Source organism: Equus asinus, chromosome 1, assembly GCF_041296235.1.
Source record: "Equus asinus isolate D_3611 breed Donkey chromosome 1, EquAss-T2T_v2, whole genome shotgun sequence".
Classification (NCBI taxonomy): Eukaryota; Metazoa; Chordata; class Mammalia; order Perissodactyla; family Equidae; genus Equus; species Equus asinus.
The window spans coordinates 167,745,265-167,765,064 of record NC_091790.1 but is presented as its reverse complement, the minus strand read 5'-3'; positions in this window follow the sequence as shown (position 1 = coordinate 167,765,064).

Here is a 19,800-nt window from a genome sequence, read left to right as displayed (position 1 = left end):
TACTGTAGGCTTTTCAGCAGGAAGCTAATAATGCCAAATTTATCCTCAAAAGAAAAAAAGTATTCCTGACATAAAGTACTAGTCTGACTACAAGGGCAGCTGGAGCTCGGAAGATCAATTAGAAGGCCATTGCCATCTTTAGGATGAGAGATATAAGTGCCTGAATTCAATTTCTAGCTATGAAAATGTAATAGAGGGCAGGACTTCACGAGCTACCAGTTAGGTAAAATCTATCGAACTCGGTAAATCGAGCAAACTGGAATGAGGCAGTGGGAGAAATCTAGGAATTTCCCAGCCTTCCAACTTATGTGACTGGATGCATGGCAGTCCAGTCTTGTCCCATAACACAGGGAATGTAAGAAGCATTTAGGTAGGAAAACTAAGAGACAAGGTAGTGTTTCAGTTATCTATTGTTGTAGAATAAACCTCTTCACACTGAGTAGCATAAAACACCACCTTTCTTTTATGATCATGGATTCTTGAGTGAGGAATCAGAAAGGGCACAGCAGGAATGGCTTGTGTCTGCTGTGAGGTCTGTGGTCTCAGCTGGCCTCAGATTTGAATGGCTGGGATCACTTGAACACCCGGTATATAGAATCATCTGGAGCAATTTTTTTCATCTCAGAACATTTTCACATGTTTAAGAATTATTGAGGACCTCAAAGGATCATTGTTTATGTGGACTAGAACCATCAATGTTCACCACATTAAAAATTAAAATAGAAATTTTAGAAGTATTTCTTTTAAATTTATTTAAAATAGCTATGATAGCTCTTTAATTAATATCATATAAATTTTAAATAGAAAGCTATATTTTCTAAGACAAAAAAAGTGGAAAGAGTGGCATTGTTTTACATTTTTGCAAATCTCTTAATTTCGGACCAAATAGAAAACATCCAGTTTCTCATAGCTACTTCTGTGTCCAATACTACAACATATTGTTTTGATTGAAGTAGGTGAATAAAATCTGAACTTACAAAAATTTAAAGTTGGAAAAGGGAGGAATATTTTAATAGCCCCTTCAGATAACTGTGAATAATGAAATACTGTACCAAAACTCGACAAGAGGTATTTTCTTAAAGTTCAGTTGCAATGTGGAATCTGACACTGTTTTAGTGAACTTTTTGTACTCTGTTACATTAAAGCTATTGATATAACTTTCATTTTGAATGGATCTTTTACTCATGAATGATTTTTATAATGTGTACAGCTCATTAGGAAAATATTGTTTCAGTGAGCTATGAGGATCTTGCAAATGTTGATACATTTCATGTTGTAAATTAAAAAATGACATTTATTAAAATCATCACCCATCTCATCAGAAGAGTTTTGGGAAAATATTAAACTGATAGTGGCAGATTAAAAACTCAAAATTTATCACTGACAATAAATACTGTGGATTTTTTTCCTCGAAAGAATACTTCTTCATTTTTTGAGAAAATATTTTCCGAATACCTAATGATGAATAACCATAGTTTCTCCAGTCGTTCTCTTATATAAAAATGATGTTACATGAAAGAAGCACCTAGTTCAGCCCACACTCAATTGCACAAGTGCTTTTCCTTGAGACAAGCATCATACTTTGGTATGCAGCAATGCACTTTATGCCTATTTCCCATTTTGTCACCTAGATTATTAAAAAGAGGAGTAATAAAGGATTTTTATTTGATAAAATTAACATTTTTATGCATTGCCAAAGATATTCTTAAGTGAAAATGAAATTTTATTTTTCTGCAAGTATATGGTGCTGAAGAATTTAAAACATAATAGTACAGAGTGGTTCCTCTGCCTTGATTCATACTAACGCATCAGCAGTTTTTGCATCATTTCAAATATCAAGACAGTGCAAAAGGCAAATAATGTGATAGCATTATTAAGAAAATAGTTTTGACTTCACAGACTCCGTGAAAGAATCTCAATGGCTCATAGAGGTCCGTGGACTAAACTTTGTGAACCACTGATCTTCATTTATATTGTTGAGCTGGGATGGTGTGAAGACTGGGGTCAGCTGGGACGATTGAGTGGCGTGTCTCAACCAGGCTTCTCCATATAGCTTGGGTTTCCTTACAGCATGACAGCTTCAGTGTGAGTGAACATCTTAAATGGTATCTTAGTGGATGTCACAGCAAGCAAGGCGGAAGCTGAATGGCCTTGTATGATATAGCTTCTGCAGTGACATAGCATAATGTTCGTCATATTCTATTGTTTACCCACAAGCTCAACAGGAGGAGGCACATATTCCCACCTCTCAATGGGAGGAGTACTAAAGAATTTGCAGCCATGTTTTAAAATTTCCAAAGGCTGATTTTGGCCACAAATTATTTACATTACTCCATTATGCAAAGTACACTCACCCTTCCAAGACCTCTATCAAAATCTCATCCCGTTAAAGAATTAGGCTCAAGATTCACAATCTTATTGTATAAATCAGGTCTAGGTGTAGATGAGGATCCTTGGGTTTGGTCCCTTGGTATCATTCCTCTTGAGTGGAGACTTATGGTCTAAAGAGACCACTTATCCGCCCCTTAATCACCCAGCATACAATAATTGTCAGGCATAGGATAGCATAATTGACATTTCAGTTTAAAAAGAAGGGAAGTGGAAGGCACACAGCAGTCATTCATCATTAATAACTCTAAATTTTAACAGAGCTCCTCTCACCAGTCCCTCGATTAGGGTCCAGTTCTCCTTCCTGCTCTCCTACTACTAGCACTACTACTTGTCTGCCCAGTGGCCTTTAAAGTATGACGGCTCATCTTTCCTTTTCTGCGGCAAACACCCTGCATTTGCAGCGAGGTAGTTTTTCTCAGCCTCTTTCTGTCCATAGAAATTTCAGGATTCAAAGGCCTTTTGATTTTATCCTGAGTCTGGCTTTTTGCATATTCACTTATGGATAACTCCATGAAATTATCAAGTTTGTACTCGTAAATGCAATCCTAGACTTTCTATTTATTGATTGCTTAATATTGGCAGCAGTGTTAGCCACTGGGATATAGAATTTAAAATATTAAACAAGGTTCCTGCCCTCATGGAGAATAGAATCTAATTTGACCACTTTCATCATTGAGATTCAGTCTGCGAAAGAAAAAGACACGTCTCCTGAGAACATAGATCAGACCTATCCTGGAGGGTAAAGAAAGCTTCCTTAAGAAAGTGACATTTAAGCTAAACTCTGAAGGATGAGGAAAAGTTAACTTTAACATATGCACTATTCCTCTGTTAGTGCTATATATCTTGGGAATTAAATTGATGCCTTCTGATAGCTCAAAATAGCATTTTTATTTTTTAATATAAATCTAAAACAACCCAAAAGGTATATGCTTTTATCTTAATCTCACGCATCTAGCAAATGTAGAGGGGCGAGATTTTTCTTCCCTTTCTGCTGCAGAAGTAGTGATTATTATAATTTCATCCATGCACAACTGAGCCTATATGCAGTGATATTCCCATAGTGGTATTGGTAAGCACACACATGCTCACAGGAGTGATTATTCCTCGTCATTTGATCTTGTCCATAAAAAGAATAAAAGTTACTGTTGTAATAAATAAGAATAAGAAGCACAACTTATGGTTATGGGCCTAGCGCCTATGATTAAATATTTAACAAGGTTCCATTGGAAGACGGCCTTTTCAGGGATTTATTGTTCTGATACAAAATTCGCTGCGATTAAACTAGGCAGACAGCAACTTTTTATTTTCTAAATCTAGTTTAAATTGGTTTGCCTGTTTTACGTGATAGGAGTTTAGAGGAAAGAAAACACATTATTTCTAGTCTTCAGTTATATCTGAGCTCCTTTTACTCGGGACCTGTCTAAATTTAAAAAGTGATAATAATAACAAGATAAAAAGATAGGTGTAGAGTCATTTATTTCATGACAGAAAACAAGAGTATGAGATAGATGTCTGGTAATTAGATGGGTTTTCAACTAATAGTATTTTCTTCTCTTTCACAAAGAATTGTGTGCCATGTGTAAACTGGGGCTTACTATGTGGTACAGAGTATTTAACACCATTTCTGCTCTCCAGCAATAGATTTTATCTCCACAAGTAGGTTGATTGATCTTTCTTTTTTTGGATATTTGCAACTGCTGGCTTTTAATTTGGCTTAACTTTAGAATAGACATTTGTAATAGTATAGATTTTTTTTGTCGTTTGGCCTAGAAATTTAACACTTTTATGCAGTGTCCTTTTTAAATTATTAACTCCAATAGCTCTGAGGTTAAAAAGCAATTTTCTCCCTTCATTTCTAATAAAAATTATAAACTAGACAGGAGAATTAAAGAGCCTTTTGACATCGTTATCATCTACAAAACAAGGGAGCAAATACAGGAAAATCAAGACCAATATAGAGAATATATAGCCTTGTCACTGATTCTTGCTCACCAGAGCTAAGATGCCCACTATAGTGTTTGGAATTGTAAATTTAGTATATGATAATAATTCCTCACAGAGTAAAACTTGTATGAAGCTTAAGAGACTAGAAATTTTATCAGAAAAAGAAACGAGAGAGCTAAAATAGATTATACAAAAGCGGATCATTTGGGGGTTAAGGAAGAGAAGCAAAAAGGATGAAAGGAATCGAGCTCACTTTGGAAGTTTGAGCCCAATTGCCCACTAAGATTGTAATGAAAGATAAGGCATATAGACAAATAAGGAAGCAGATATCCAAATGCAGAAAGAGGTGATGGATGGAATTGGATTGCCGGAAAGACAATTCTGTGCAGCCAACATTTATTTGGAAAACGGGGACCGAAACTTGGGAGAGGTCAAGACTGAAGATATAGAGTTGGAAGTCACCTAGGTAGAGGTGACATTAGATAAACTGGCCCAGGAACCAAGGGAGTAAAGAGAGAGTGGAGCAGGACCAAGGACTTGTTCACTGTGGAATTTCTATATTAAAGGGGAGGAAGGGTGAAGAGGAGCTGGAAAAATTAGAATAAGTAAAGTGAAAAAAGAGGAGAGCTGAGAAAATAAATAACTTGCTTAAGTGTATGCCTACTGTAAGTCTCTAAGGTAGGTTGGCATGGATGTGTGGACCATCTTCTGTAAACAACAGACTCTGCCAGGCAATCCCCAATATAGAGAGATGAAAAAATTCAGTCCCTTATTTAAAGAAGCTTATAATGACAAATAGAGTTATAAACTAGAGACTTTCTAGAAATAATGTCTTATAGAAATCACCTAATGACGACAACATCAGAAAAGACGGTGCAGAAATATTAGATTGGGGAATGAGTGAGGGTTTTCTCTTTTTAAATGCACATACTTTGTAAACCTATTTTCCTTCGCAGATGTGAATTTCGTATACAATTTCCTGAGTAAAAGTATTTTTCCATTTGGCTTTAAGGGAGATAATTGAATGCAAAGATCAGTTGAACTCTGGAGGCAATTAACAACTGATTTAAATTTAGTCTTCCATGGAGCTTGGGTGATTAGATTATCATTTAGCGAGAATATATCCATTGGATATCCAGGGGGCATGCACACCTGTTATCACTACAGCTGGTTTGCAAATGTCACTGCTGCTTCATATAAATAAAGCAATGAAATGTATAAACAGCATTTCAAAAGCATATTATGATGTCGTTGTAGGGTGTTTTGATGATTTGTGCCTTTCTTCATAAATTAATACAATATATTTGTTAAAATGCTATCGTCACATTTAAAGAAAACATATGCTCTGCAAGTAATTGAGTCATTATGGGCTGTAACATTCATCTACAAATTAAAGTGTTTTTCCTTATTATGGATATAAAACCTCTGTATTACAGCAAATGAGTGAACAGGCTGGAAAATGAACATTACAAATGAATATTTAGATGTTATCTATAAAAATGATGCCAAAATGCAGAAAATTAATTTCTTTGAAAAGTAGATAATAAATTCAAAAGGTAAGGTGTTGAACCATATATTTTCATCTTTTATATGTTCTGGCTGAAATACAACAGGGTATAGTCTACGTAATAAGTGTTTCCTATGAGGGACAAGGGAAATATTTTTAAAAACCATCATTTAAAGTGTAGAGGAAAGCTATTGATCAACTACATTAATGATAATAAGATTATCATCAAAGAGACATATAAGAATATATATTTAATGACAATTGTTATGAACTATTTTGGGTGTACTGTACGATCATAAGAATCTACTTTAAAACATTAAATTATGATAATATAGTAAAATAGAAATAAAAATATAAAACTTTTTTCTCTAAATTGATCATGGCAATAAACCAGATACAAATAGTATATTACATGATGTCCCACATATGTGGCTCCTTTTAACACATGGTCAATAGAAAATGATGTGTCAGGGTTCATAATGAAAGGTAGAATGGTTAATTCAGGGTCAAAGCCTGAATTAAAATCACACCGAACAAAGTTAAACAGGCAAGGAAGACTTTTTTTAAAGCTATTGCAATAGGAGAATGAGAACAGAACTCAGTCTGAACTCAGCTCTGCTAGGACAGTCTCACTTCCTTCATTACGCTTCCTTCTATTGTCTCATCCTTCATTGATCTCTCCCTTCAAATGTTTATTGACTATTATTCCTGTAGAATTTGTTTTAGCACTTCATTAAGTATTGACACAAGGTGAATTATGATTGTTTCATAGGTTTATGTCATGGCTACAGAATGAGATTGTTTTCTTCTACAAGGCTTTAGTGTTTCTACGCCTTTCTTCTCATAACAGTAGGATTTTGATAAATACCTGTTTAATTAAAAACAAATAAGAAATCTAAATAACATCATGACAGGTTTACTTTAAGAAAATTTAGCTATAATACTATAAAGAATAGTCTTAACTCAAAAAAAAAGTTATCTTTCTATCCAGCATAGGGCTAGATGAATACACCGGCTATGTCCAAACAAACACAATTGATGTGTAGTTTAATTTGGTACCCTGACTAATAAAACAATCTAGGTGGCCAAATCAAATGTAACTGCAAAAGAGAAATTCAATGAGCCTAATAACATTCTGTGGAGACGTAGCCAGAATTTCCTCTTCATCATTGGTCTCCTCATCACCATTTAATCATTTGTTCCATAAGACTATTATTTTCTTCTATTAAATCAAAGTATGTTCTTTCTTTTGATGGCAAGGATGTCAGATACCTGGCTATAAATTCAAAGATGGCACCTGGGACTGCAAGAGATAGCCCAGTCTGCCTATTTCCTTACCTCTTTCAATGACTGAGTAAAGCTGAGTTTTGCTCTCTGATGCCAATGACCTGTAATATGTCTTTGGGATTGCAAACGAATGCACATCTAATATCTTACTATCAATTTTCCACCCATATTAAACCCACTGTGATTTGGTGTATCTGTTATGCTCCTTTTAAAATTAATTTCAAATTATATGTTATCTATCCCACACTGTAGCTTTTAAAGGAAATCATTTTTTAATTATGCTAGATTAATGATTGCAATATTTCCTGGTTAAGAATTTCATTTACTCAGAATGGTAATTAAATTATATGTTAAAATGAACAGCTTGTGTTTTATAGAGAAAAGGAGTCTGAGTCTGGTAACATTACCTTCTCGGGTATATTGAAAGGCCTTATAACAAACACTGAATATTAGAATGTGCTCTTTTTATTATATTAGTGTCATTGTTATTACTGTTTTTATCATCAATATGACACTTAAGAATCTCCCTAATAAATTTGAAAACCTTCTGATCTATCAAAATTGTAAGTTTCCATGATAATATTAAAGGTCTCTTAAACGTTGTTGAATTTTACAGTTTCCAATTGGAATAGAAATGCTATAGAAGAAATATTCCCCTGATTATTCTTGCTCAAACTGAGCCTACATCTTAATACTCTGAGATCAAAGTCTATAGAAACGGTCGCTTGAGGATAGTGAACAATTTTCAGTGGTATAAAACAAAGATATGTCATAACCCACTTCTCTTCAGCTTGTACCTTAATGACTTATAACTGCTCCTGGAAGATTTGGATCCATGTATCCACGTGCTCCTGTTTTGAGGAGTGAATATTATGTATATATATTTTTTCATAATATGACATTTTCATATGATGACATGGTTTTATTGTCACTCAACAGATATAGCTTCAAAGTATCTTGCTACAAAATATTGTCAGAATAATTGTTAAAGGAAACTATTCTAAAATTAAATCATTTGTGCATAAAACAACAGTATCTAAGGAGCTTATTTCTAACTCCTCTTTACAGAGGTCCTTTGTAATTAATCTATATGAAAATATGACCCAAGAATGCATATGAATGAACAGTGAATACTCGTGGGGTGCAGTCCTGAGATCTTTAAATGTTAACTTAGTAACTGTAAATAATATTTACTGTGACATCTTTCTAGATAAAAATAATTGAAATTGGTCTATGGGCAAATATTTTGGCCATTTGATCCATTTGTTGGAGTAGACTAGACCATTTTCTGAAGAAGACCTCCACTGTGCCAGAGGCTTAGCGCAGAGATGGTGTAGACTATCTTATCAGGTCCCATTATGTGTGTACAAGGATGTCACTGTTTTCTTCACTCACAGGATGGTTTTGCCCCTAGTTGGCAGCAGACGAACCTCTGATTCTGAATGCTTAGGTGGTTATCTGTGAGGATGTCCACTCATTTCACTAGATCATTCTATATTTTTTAGTTAGTTAATTAGTTGTTTCAGTTTTCCTAAACCATGAAGAAGGCTTGTGGAAAATTTCTCTCTGTGACTATCAATTGTAACTTAAATATGTGACATTGAAGAGAATGCTATTGTGTTTAACACAAGAGTATCTTTTTTTGGACATGTGGAGCATAATTTTTAGTTCTCAGTACTAGAAAAAATATTACTTTATCACAACAATTTAAAAAATATGGAAAATAGTAAAAACTTCTAACTGAAACTGTTCATCTTTTTACTTCGGCTTCTAGAAAACTAAGAGAAAATTATTTACCTATTTCTAGCAGCTTGTGTGATGGATTCCTATATATACTCCTAATAGTTGCTGATTTAATTTGTGTCCACACCCTCAGTTTTACTTTGACCTAATTTCCACATCTATTTGCTTTCTTCAAATTCTTTGGAAACAAGACATCATCTAATAGAATAATTATTTAAAATACTTCAGAAACTCCAAAGTGGATCAAAACTTACCTTAGAAAAGAAAGAAGACTCAATGCCAATTAAGAGGAAGAAAGAAAGAGCAAAGACATCTTGGAGTTCAAACCATGTCAGGCATTCTTCTCAATGTGTCATAAATAGTCTCATGTAATCATCATAACAACCATATAAACTATTACGCTAGCTATTATTACTGAAAACTTATTTTTTTTCAAGTATTCATTTAAGTCTTTTGTGTTTTATTTAAAAATTTAGGGGCCAGCCCCATGGTCAGATGGTTAAGTTTGTGCACTCTTCTTTGGCGGCCTAGGGTTTCAATGGTTCAGATCCTGGGCGCGGATGGGGCACTACTCATCAGGCCATGCTGAGGCGGCACGCCACATAGCACAACCAGAGGCACTCGAAACTATAGTATACAACTATGTACTGGGGGGCTTTGGGGAGAGGAAGAAGGAAAAAACAAAAAGAAGATTGGCAACAGATGTTAGCTCAGGTGACAATCTTTAAAAAAAAATTAACCCAACAGTCTTCTAAGGTAGGTACTAGAATCATCCATGGGGTTCAAATAAGGTAAATATCTTGTCTGAGATCACATGACTAGTATATGGAGAAACAAGGATCCAAAGCCAGATGTTTCAGCTCCAGAGTCTCTAATATTAACTTGCCATGCTTTTCTTGATTATCCCCATTTAACCAGTAAGGAAACTGTGGAATTCTAAATATATAAATGATTTGCTATAATCAGTGTGTGGCGGAGCCTAGATTCAGATCCAGGCTGTTGGCAGTAGAATCTGTGCTTTTGTCCTCTTTATCACTCTGTCTTTCAAAACACATTTTACGTTCCAGGAATTACTCTCTGCCAATTTTTCAAAAATACCTTTCCATGAAACCTTGGGTAATGCAGTTATTTGGGTAAAAGCTTCCGAAAGTAAAAAAAGTTTGGGAACTATTGAGTTAAACAGTTATCTATCCCTAGGAATATCTCAGAACATTTAGTATATTAATGCATTTTCCAGATTTACTTGACAATGAGCCATTTTCATTTCTTTTAACCAAGTATCTCCCAAGATGAGTAACCTATGGACCATGATTTTGAAAACACTAATCTGTGCTACATTTCGGATTATTTTATGTTTCCTTATGACTTAGGGGATCTTCAATGACTTCATGAGATCCTACAATAGAGACCAGAGTAATCAAACTGATCACAAAAAACACGATTGTGAAGATTAATCAGGTGACATGATTAAGCCAATTGAATTATTTTATCCGCTGATATAAGATGATTTTCTGATATTTATTTCGTCATTAAAATGGCCAGACTGGAATAAATTTTAGGGATTAATTTAGATCAATTTGCTTGTAGGTTAAAAGGACAAAAAAAACCCAAAACACCTGCTAATGAAGCAGTTCTCAAAGGGTAAAGGGGCTCTCTGGAGAAATACACTAAGTCATATTACAGGAAAAACAGAGATAGCTATCTTGACTATGTAAGCCAAATTGTATTTCACCTGCAACACGTGGGTAAATTTCCTCTGAATTATCTGAAATTTTCTTTCACTTCTTCTTTAATTTTAAATCAATATCCTTTGCCCAACCTTCTTACGATGCTAAACTGATTATCTCAACCCTTTAAAAATCTTCCTTGCTAAGAACTTATTTACTTAAAAATATTAAATGTACAAAAAAGATCTCATTTAAGTTTCACACAATAATACTTGGTTCTAATTAAACAGCAAAAAAAGGAAAAAGTAGAGTATTGGTTAAATTTAAATTATAAGATATTTTGGAAGAAAGTGTGTCTTTCTGGCTTACTACTTTCAACAACTATAGAGTGAAATGAAAATTAGTGTTAGTAAAATGAACTAGGTTAAAAAATGTATCAATAGCTAACATTGTAGAATTATGTCTCATAATATTAAGTTTCCAGGTTGTTTCATTAATTTTAAACTTCATACACAATGAGAAAAATGCAAACACTGCCTAACTCACCATATAGTCAGAATCAACAGGGTTCAAATGAATTTTCTCTAAAAATGTTTTAGCTGTAATATTTTCTAGGCAAAATCTTTTGGTACTAACCAAAAGGACGTCCCATCTGACTCATCAGTAGCTAGAGTAGTAGAACACATTAATTCTTCTATTCAATTGCCATGTCAATTGCTATTATAACTTCCCTGAGCCTCAGTTTCCTTGCTTATGAAATGGTAATAATGGTACCTGCTTTGAAAAATTTTATGAGAATTGTATTAACATTGTATTGCTCTGTAACACATTACCACAAACTTAGCAGCTATTCGTGATCTTACAGTTTTACAGGTCAAAAGTCTGGGCACAGCATGGCTCAGCTGGTTAGGGCCTTACAAGGGCAAAATCAAGGTGTCAGCCAGCCTGGGCTACTGCTAGAGGCTCTGGGTGAGAATCCACTTCCAAGCTCATTTGGGTTGTTGACTAAACTCAGTTCTTCACAATTGTAGGACTTCACAATTTTAGGCCCCCGGTCCCCTCCATCTTCAGAACCAGCAACAATGTGTTGAGTCCTTCTCATATGCTTTAAGTCTCTCCAGCTTTCTCCCTCTTTCCTTCTGTTTTCGGGTTTTTTTTTTTTTTTGATTAATAGACTTTAATTTTTAGAACAGTGTCAGATTTATAAAAAGCATGGGGAGACAGTACCGAGAGTTTTCATGTACTCTCCTTCCCTCCAAATAGTTTCCCCTATTATTAACATCTTATATTAGTGTGGTGCATTTGTTACAATTAGTGAAGCGATATTATTGGCTATTTATTATACAGTTAATTTTTATTAACTAAAGTCTATAGATTACTTTAAGTTTTACTGTTCATATTCTACTGTTCCATGGGCTTTGACAAATGTATCCACCATTATCATATCATATAGAATAGTTTCACCTCTAAAAAATCCCCTGTGCTTCACCTATTCATTCCTCCACCCCTCCAACCAAACCCCTGGCAACTGCTGATCTTTTTACTGTCTCCATAGTTTTGCCTTGTCCAGAATGTCATATAGTTGGAATCATATAGTATGTAGCCATTTCAGATTGGCTACTTTCATTAGTAGTATGCATTTAAAGTGCCTTCGAGTCTTTTCTTGGCTTCCTACCACATTTCTTTTTAGTGATAAATGATATTCCATCATAAATATAACAAAGTTTATTTATCCATTCACTGAAGGACATTTTGGTTGCTTCCAAGTTTTGGCGATTATGAATAAAACTGTTATTCATGCATATCTGCGTGCAGCTTTTTGTGTAGACATGACTTTTCAACTCATTCAGGTAAGCCCCGAGGAGCGTGATTGATGGATCATATATATGGTAAAACTATGTTGAGTTTAATAAGAAACCACCAAACTCCCCAGCAGCAATGAATGAGAGCTCGTGTTACTTCACATACTCACCAGCGTTTGATGTCAGTGTTCCGGATTTTGGCCATTCTAATAGGTGCTTAGTACTATTTCCTTTTTATTTTAATTTGTATTTCCCTGATGATGTATAATGTGGAGCCCTTTTCATATGTGTATTTGCCCTCTGTATACCTTCTTTGATGAGGTGTCTGTGAAGATCTTTGACCCATTTTTTTAATCAGGTTGTTTGTTTTCTTATCATTGAGTTTTAAGAGTTATTTGTATTTTTGGATGACAGTCCTTTATTAAATATGTCTTTTGCAAAGATTTTCTCCCAGTCTGTGGCTTGTCTTTTCATTTTCTTGGCAGTGTCTTTCACAGAGCAGATTTTAATTTTAATAACATCCAGCTTATCAATTATTTCTCTCATGAATCATGCCTTTGATGTTGTGTCTAAAAAATTTTCACTATACCCAAAGTCATCTGGGTTTTCTCCAATGTTATCTTGTAGGAAATTTACACTTTTGTGTTTTACATTTAGGTCTGTGATCCACTTTGAGTTAATTTTTGTGAAGAGAGTAAGGTCTCTGTCTAGATTTATTTTATTGCATGTGGATGTCCAGCTGTTCAGCACCATTTGCTGAAAAGACTCTTTGTTCCATTGTATAGCCTTTGCTCCTTTGTCAAAGACCAGTTGGCTATATTTATGTGGGTCTATTCTGGGCTCTCTTTTCTGTTCCACTGATCTATTTGTGCATTTCTTCACCAATATTATCCTGTCTTGATTAGTGTAGCTCTATGGTAAGTCTTGAAGTTGGGTAGTGTCAGTCTTCCAACTTCTTCTTCTTCAATATTGTGTTGGTTATTCTGGGTCTTTTGCCTCTCTATATAAACTGTGGAATCTGTTTCTTAATATCCACAGAATAAGTTGCTGGGACTTTGATTGGGATTGCCTTGAATCTATAAATCAAGTTGAGAAGAACTGACATCTTGACAATATTGAGTCTTCCTGTCCATGAACGTGGAATATCTCCCTATTTATTTATCTCCCTATTTATTAAATCAATCTTTTTGATTTTTTTCATCAGAGTTTTATAGTTTTCCTCATATAGATCTTGTATATATTTTGTTAGATTTATACCTAAATAGTTCATTTGGGGGGATACTAATGTAAATGGTATTGTGTTTTTAAATTCAAATTCTATTTGTTCATTGCTGGAATGCAAGAAAGTAATTGATTTTTATATATTAACCTGTACCCTGCAACCTTACTTTAATCACTTATTAGTTCTAGGATTTTTTTTTGTCATTTTTGTCATTTATTTTCTCCCAATCTGTATAATTTTTGTTTCCTTTTCTTGTCTTATTACGTTAGTTAGAACTTCCAGTACAATGGTGAAAAGAAGTGGTGAGAGTAGACATCCTTGCCTTGTACCTGATCTTAATGGGAAAACTTTGAGTTTCTTGCTGTAAGTATGATGTTAGCTACAGGTATTTTTCAGATGTTCTTTATCAAGTTAAGAAAGTACCCCTGTCTTCCTAGTTTACTGAGAGTTTTTATCATGAATGAATGTTGGATTTTGTCAATAGCTTTTTCTGCATTTACTGATACGATGATGTAATTTTTGTTAGCCTATTGATGTAATGGATTACCTTAACTGCTTTTCAAATATTGAACGAGCCTTGCATACTGGTATAAATAGCAATTGTTCATGATGTAAAGTTGTTTTTATACATTATTGGATTCTATTCACTAATATTTTGTTAGGGATTTTTGCATCCATGTGCATGAAAGATATCGGTTTTTAGTTTTCTTTATTGTAATATCTTTGTCTGGTTTTAGTATTAAGGTGATGCTGGCCTCATATCATGAGTTAGGAAATATTCTTTCTGCTTTTATCCTTTGAAAGAGATGATAGAGAATTGGAATATTTTCTTCTTTAAATATTTGGTAGATTTCACCAGTGAAGCCATCTGGGTCTTGTGCTTTCTGTTTTGCAAAGTTATTAATTATTGATTAATTAATAGATATAGGGCTATTCAGATCATCTAATTCTTTTGTATAATTTTTTGCAAATTGTATCTTTCAAGAAATTTGTCCATTTCATCTAAGTTTACAAATTTGTGGGCATAGAGTTTTTCACAGTGTTTTTTTAATTATCCTTTTAATGTCCATTGGATCTGTAGTGATGTCCCCTCTTTCATTTCTGATATTAGTGATTTGTGTCCTCTCCCTTTTTTTCTTAGCCTGGCCAGAGATTTATGGATTTTATTGATCTTTACATAGAACCAGTTTTTTATTCCACTCATTTTCTCTGTTCACTTCCTGTTTTCAGTTTCATTGATTTTTGCTCTAATTCTTATTATTTCTTTCCTTCCACTTGCCTTGGATTTTATTTGCTCTTCTTTTTCTACTTTCCTAAGGTGGAAACAGATTGATTTTATATCTCCCTTCTTTTTGAGTATATGAATTCAATGCTATAAATATCCCTCTGAACAGTGCTTTCACTGTATCCCACAAATTTTGATAGGTGGTGTTTTCATTTTCATTTAGTTTTCAGTATCTTTTAATTTTTCTTGATAGTTATTCTTTGACTAATGTGTTATTTGGAAGTATGTTATTTTTTTTTTCTGCTTTATCTTCCCAAACCCCCTCTGTACACAGTTGTATATCTTAGTTGCACGTCCTTGTAGCTGTGGGATGTGGGACACTGCCTCAACGTGGCCTGACAAGTGGTGCCATGTCCAGGCCCAGGATCTGAACCCTGGGCCGCCGCAGCGGAGCACGTGAACTTAACCACTTGGCCACGGAGCCAGCCCCTGGAGGTATGTTATTTATTCTCCACGTACTTTGAGATTTTCCAGTTATCTCTTTATTATTGATTTCTAGTTTTATTCCATTGTGGTCTGTGAGCAGAACTGTATGATTTATACTCCTTTAAATTTGTTAATATGTGTTTAAAGGCCCAGAATGTGGTCCATTTTGTTGAATGTTTCATTTGAGCTTGAGAAGAATGTGTATTCTGCTGTTATTAGATGAAGTAGTCTGTAGATGTCAATATAACCAGGTAATTGATGGTGCGGTTGAGTTCAGCTATGTGGTGGTTCTCTTTCTATCATTTTCTCTTCAAATAATTATTTTGCTCAATTTCTTTCTGTACTCCTCCTGGAACCCTCATTACTCACTTGCTATCTGTTTGATATTTTCCCACAAATCTCAGCTACTTTTTCCAATTTTTCAGTGTTTTAACCCTTAATGTTTGGTTTGGTTAATTTCTTTTTATCTCTAAGTTCACAGGGTCTTTGCTCTGTCCAGTGTTCTGGAAGGCCATACCAATAAGTTCTGATATATTTTTCATTTTAACACTTACAATATTAGTTCCATCTCTATGCATATTTACATTCATCTGTTTACATTCATTTTCCACCTTTTTTGTTAGATCCTTTAACATATCAATCACAGTTACTTTAAATGCCTTCCTTAATAATTTTAACTTCTGGGCCATATTTGTATGTTTTTTCTTTTGACTGACGCTCACATTTTCCTGCATTTTTACATGTGTTGTAATTTTCGGTTGCACATAAGATGTGGTCTGTAAAAGGATAATGGAGAGAAAATAAAACAATATTTACCATTAAATATTTACTCATTCTTCTGTTAGACTGTTAGTGTATGAAGCCGAGTGAATCTAATCTGAGGCTGATTTGGGTTTAGGTTTCATTGCAGCTTCTCTTGCATTCACTTTACCACTGTCTGCAAAAATTTTATGAGTGTGATCATGCCTTCCCTGCAGCAGGGCTTGGGATCTGAATATCAGCCAGAATCTGTATATCAGCCTATAGCTGAGCTGCCAGCTCTCCAAACCAATGAAGAGTTCTACCTGCTTTACAGATTGCCTGCCGATTTTGGGACCAGTCTGTTCACTCCCTATCTCTACTCACCAGTTTTCTGCTCTTCAGGTGATTTCTATTCTCTTGCTACTCAGACATCAGCTGTTGGAAAGCACGTGTTGTGCACTAAGAGATGGTCTGGAGACTTTTAGAGGGATTTCTCTCAGTTCTCAGGTTTTTCCTAGCTTTTGGAAGGCCTCAATGTGGAGATAGTGAATGCCTGGATATCAAATAGGGATTTCTCAGCTCTCCTAACTTCCCCTAGCGTTGGCAGCTATTGCTTTGCCCTTGGTGATGGTACAGAGTTCCATGTAGTAATTTTTCTCAGTTCTTCTTTAAAATATTTTTTTGCTGAGGAAGACTGGCCCTGAGCTAACATCTGTGCCCATCTTCCTCTCCTTTATATGTGGGATGCCTACCACAGTATGGCTTACCAAGCGATGCCATGTCCTCACCCGGGATCCGAACCAGCGAACACAGGGCCACCAAAGCGAAACGTGCAAACTTAACTGCTGCGCCAATGGGCTGGCCCTGCTCAGTTCTTTTATTTTGATCACAACCTTTAGCAATTGTTGTCTTGCACTTGGGGAAGCCCCATCTACCTTAGGGAGCTCTCTCAGCTCTTCTCATCTGGTCTCAGCCTTCAACATATTAGGCTGATGCAAACCTTTAAGTTCCATAGGAAGGAGCTGGTGGGGTTATGCAGACTCATTCTGAGTTTTAGGTTCACTGGGGTTCAAATCCATCATAATGGGCACACCACATGTTCTCCAAAATCATTGTGATCACAGAGTTGAAATTTTGAAGTTAGTTTGTAACTACCTTGTGTCGCTACTTAACTGAGAAAGTTTACATATCACTAGGGACTGAAAGTATGAAAAGTATAGAATTCTGTGGAAAACCAACTCCAACAAAAAAATAAGAGTTAAAAGACAATAGTAGCTTGAAGTAATAAATGCAAGAGGATTTAGTTTGATTCCTGTATGCCCATGATCTGTGACGGATGTTTGTTCAGAGCTGATCTACCATGAGTAGGTGTTGCTGGCTTGTTGACCATTTTTTACATACTATTCAACATAGCACATTCGCATTCAACATAGCACATTCGCATGTCTATATTAGGAAAAATATTTTCAAATTAAATGATTCCCTCTTAAAGAAAAATTAGCTGATAAAATAGTCACCTTTCAACATTGATATGTTTTCTTAATATTGTTATAAAGCTGGGGTAAAGTTTAGCAGGACTGAGAGATTAGGGAATTTCACTTCTCACAATGGTTACCAAGTTTGGCTGCATATTGGAACGACCTGGTGAGGTTTTCAAAAGGCGCAAATTTCGTGTTTACACAACCCCATGCCCCAGGCCCAATCTTTTAAATCATTGTGCCACAACGTGGAGCATAGGAATCATCATTTTTTAAAAAATCTCAGTTCATTCTGACTGAACAGCTGTTTGAAAACCAGTGCGCTAAAGTTACTATTATCATTATTTAACATCAAGAGGAAAGATTCAGAAAAAGCAATTGGTTACATGAAAGGTAAGTTTCTCAATCCTCAGCTGTTTAGCCCATTGCATTTCTCACATCTGATTTGAACCCAATGGTGTTTAAGTCGCAGGATTTCATTCTAAATTATTTGAATTTGGGGCTGGCCTGGTGGCACAGTGGTTAAGTTCACACGTTCCACTTCTCCGTGGCCCGGGGTTTGCTGGTTCGAATCCTGGGTGCAGACATGGCACCACTTGGCATGCCATGCTGTGGTAGGCATCCCACATATAAAGTAGAGGAAGATGGGCATGGATGCCAGCTCAGGGCCAGGCTTCTTCAGCAAAAAAGAGGAGGATTGGCAGTAGTTAGCTCAGGGCTAATCTTCCTCAAAAGAGAAAAAAGAAAATAAAAGAAAAAAATAAATTATTTGAATTATGTGTCTTTTATTTCTAATATTATCCTCTTTTTCATTTAATACTCAGTTAATGATGTGAAATATATAAAGCATTATTTCCTTTCCTGTACAGTATTATTATAAAGAGAGTGGCAAGATATTTTTACATTTGTTTTAACAGGGCTGCACTGCTAAAGACTGCAAGTTTTGGCATTGAGAAGTTTCTTCTCCCATTAACTAGAAAGAAAGTTCAGGGACTAAACATCCATTCCAAAATAAAAAAAAAATAAATGTTAACTTCTACAAAACCTTAGGGACAGTAGCATCTAGAAATGCATTGAAAGCATCATGTTTTTTCTTAGTGATAGAAGCCTAAACTGAGAACCAATTTAAGTACAAGGTGAACTTTAAAATGATCGGTCATGTTCTCCTCTCTTTAATAGGAACTTGAAATGGAGATAACTATGCCCAGGACAAAACGCTGGAAACCTAATTTAATCCAAGACACACTCAATAGTGAATATATTTGAGGACATTGTTTAGATTGAATTATAATAGTTGGTAGCTTAGTACATGGAGAATAATACCATGAGGACAACATCCTGAGTTTGATCAATCTCATCTCCCGAATATCTGTGAGTTCCAAATTCTAGACATATAGTTATTACGTAATGTATATCACCTCTGACAAAATGTTCTGAACGAGAGATGGTGGATATGTACTGACATCGTAATCACTTAATACAAATGTACAATTACTAGTTTATCATGGAATACTGAGAAATAGTATAAAATGAAGATTGAATTAGCCATGAAAATAGTGAATGTTAGAAATTGATAGGCAATTTAAGTTATACATTATATTTCTAGAAGATTTAAGAGTTGGCCAAGTGTTTTGCTTATATTATCTGAGTTGATCTTTAAGAGAAAACACAATATACCCCTGTGGGAGGTTAAATAATGGTCACCAAAGATAACAAGTCCTAATGTCTGGAACTTGCAAATGTTACCTTATTTGGAAAAAAGGGTATTTGCCAGGGTGATTAAGAATTTTGCAATAAGGACATTACCCTGGATTATTTTGGTGGACAATAAATGCAATAATAAATGTTAACTTTATTTGTTATTATTATTTATTATTTACATTATTTACACACTATTTGTTATCAGTGCCTTAAAGTTGATTCCGACTCCTAGTGAGCCTGTGGACAGCAGAGCAGAACCCTGCCTGGTCTTTTTGTGCCATCCTGTCACTTTCTGGTGTTACATCAAACAATGCTCTGCTGCTATTCATAGGGTTTTCATGGCCAATTTTTCAGAAGTGGGTGGCCAGGTCCTTCTTCCTAGTCTGTCTTAGTCTGCAAGCTCCACTGAAACCTGTCCACCATGGGTTATCCTGCTAGTATTTGAAATACTGGTGGCAGAGCTTTCAGCAGCCACGTGAAGCCACCACAATATGACAACTAACAGACAGGTGATGTGGTTCCGTGACCAGGAAATGAACCCTGGCCATGGCAGCAAGAGCACTGAATCTTAAACACTAAGCCACCAGGGCTGGCTATGCATTATTT